This window comes from Lupinus angustifolius, chromosome LG17 (assembly GCF_001865875.1).
Source record: "Lupinus angustifolius cultivar Tanjil chromosome LG17, LupAngTanjil_v1.0, whole genome shotgun sequence".
Classification (NCBI taxonomy): Eukaryota; Viridiplantae; Streptophyta; class Magnoliopsida; order Fabales; family Fabaceae; genus Lupinus; species Lupinus angustifolius.
The window spans coordinates 8980871-8983567 of NC_032025.1; the positions used below are offsets into that span (position 1 = coordinate 8980871).

The 2697-nt window shown below is 30.6% G+C and overlaps 1 long non-coding RNA gene across 1 annotated transcript in view; it reads left to right on the forward strand.

The window, feature by feature from the left end:
- The window catches only part of LOC109331505, an 18359-nt gene extending 16713 nt beyond the window's left edge, over positions 1-1646 (forward strand). Inside the window, exon 3 of the long non-coding RNA XR_002105797.1 lies at positions 1636-1646. This is a non-coding gene — a long non-coding RNA (uncharacterized LOC109331505). The remainder of the gene's footprint in view (positions 1-1635) is intronic.

A 2697-nucleotide genomic window follows, 5' to 3' on the forward strand; every position in this document is an offset into this window, starting at 1 on the left:
TGTTTTCCAAGTTTTTCAGTTTCAACAACTTCTCAAACAGTTAGGTTAATTGATTAACGTATGCCTTAATCGATTAACATCATATTTTCATGTGTAATTTTAAATACAAAAACTCGAATACGTTATGCACTTAATTCATACATGTTTAACACTTAGTTTATGCCTAGAATGCACATATACATGTATTTATGTGATGCATGAACATATTATGAATGACATATCTCAAAGATGAAATGATTTAAAAGATTTATGCATATGAGATATGTATTAGGTGACCTAAGCCTTAGACTCAACTTAAACTAGTTTCTAGTCTAAGCCTAGTACCAATCAAAAGACTTAAGCATGTTGATTTGTTGGTGATCTTCAAGCTCTTATTAGCACAAGTTGTCCTCATCAAAATCATGACATATAAAGAGAGCTTTCCAAAGTGTTCCTCTTGACATGCACACTTTCAAAGAAAGTCAAGTGGCAGATCATTTATCAAGATTGGTTAATACAGAAGTCACATTAAGAGAACAAGAAATAGCATAAACATTCCCTGATGAAAAGCTATTTCAACTTCAAACAAGACCATAGTTTGCTGATATGGCAAATTATAAAGCCTCAGGTATAATTCCTAAACACTTTAATTATCAGCAAAAGAAAAATTTTCTCAAAAAAGTGAATCAATACGTCTAGGATGAACCATACTTATTTAAAGAAGGAACCGATAATATTATTAGACGATGTGTTGTTGAAAATGAGGCCCAAAAAATATTATGGCATTGCCATAATTCGGCCTATGGGGGACATTACAATGGGAACAGAACTGCGGCAAAAGTACTCCAATTTGGATTCTTTTAGCCAACTATTTATAAAGATGTCCAATTGTATGTCCAAAAGTTTGATGCATGCCAAAGGTCTAGGGGACTTGGGAAACAAAGTGAAATGTCTTTACAAAATATTATAGAAATAGAAATTTTTTATTGTTGGGGCATTGACTTTATGGGACCTTTCCCATCATCATTTTTAAATGAATATATCTTGGTGGTTGTTGACTATGTTTTCGGCACACCAAGAGTATTGATAAGTGATGTGGGATCTCATTTTATAAATTCCCAATTGAAAAGAACCCTGGAATTTTATAATGTTAAATATAAGGTAACATCACCATATTACCCACAAACCAATGGCCAAGCAGAAGTATCAAACAAAGAATTAAAAAAAAAATTGGAAAAAACAGTCTCTGCTTCAAGAAAAGACTGGTCACAAAAACTAGATGATACTCTCTGGGCCTATAGAACTGCATTTAAATCACCAATAGGAAAAACTCCATATCAACTTGTTTATGGCTAAGCTTGTCATCTACTAGTTGAATTGGAGCATAAAGCCTATTGGGCTCACAAATGCTTTGATTTAAAGAATGCAGAGATTAAAAGATATGATCAACTACATCAATTGGAAGAAATGCGGTTCCAAGCATATGAATCATCGAGACTGTATAAGGAGAAAACAAAAAACTACCATGACTCCAAAATTAAAAAGAAAAATTTTTATCAAGGGAAAAATGTACTTTTATTCAACTCAAGGCTCAAAATACTTCTAGGAAAATTAAAGACCGGATGGACAGGACATTTGTCATTAACGAAGTAAAAGAATATGGAGCAGTTGAGTTGAAAGATCCCAAGACAAAAGCAACTTGGGTGGTAAATGGACAAAGGTTAAAACATTATTTGGGTGATGAATCAGGCTCCATCATCGATAATCAATCAGCATAATCTCGTCCAAAATCTGACGTCAAGCTACTGACGTTAAAAGAGCGCTAACTGGAAGACAATCCAGTAAGTGGTAAAAATTTATTTCTTTCATCACATATTTTTTTTTTATGTTAATTTTATTTTTTTATTATTTTTTAGAAAAACTAACAAATTTTTTAAATCACATCAAGTAAATCCCAAAAATCTTTAAGATTTGAGGACAAGTCTTCATTTAAAAAGGGCCAGACTTGATGTAATTTAAAAAAAAATTCTTGTCTAAGATTGTGTAAATATGTAAAAAGTAAATTTGTTTGTTCAAAAACTCAAAAACAAAATTCAAAACCGACAACATAATGGCTAAAACAAAACAAAAAATTGAAGCATGATCACATGATTAGAAAATGTTAAGCATACTTTCAATTAAGCTTTGATTGAGCAAAATGAAATATATGCTAAAATTTTGTGAAAAAAGTTACATGATGTTATAACTTGAAATTTTTTGCAAATTAAAAAGTCAATTTTATGTAACAAGATCTTTACAAGCATTTTTTTATTAAAAAGTGTGAATCCAAACCAAGTGAAGGAGTGAGCCAAACACATGAGTGAGAATCAATTTTATTGCATAAAAATGATAAGAAATGATCAACGCGTGTTCTTTGATTAGTTGAACCAAAAGCCAAAAAGTTCAAACCAAGTTAGGAACATCCCTTGTAATCCCCTTTGATTCAAAAAAAATGAAATAAAAAAATTTCAAACTATCCCATAAAACCAAATTGAAAAAAAAAATGTTCTCAAAAGAGCATTAAATTTTAAAAGAGTAGTTTGAAAGAATCAAATTGGTGGACTTTGCTTCTTGAAAAAAAAACTCAATCTTAAAAAAAAATTGAAAAAAGAAACAAAAAAAGATTGAGAAAAATAGAAGCCGAGGTTCAAAGAAGTAAAAGAGGTTGGAAAACAATAA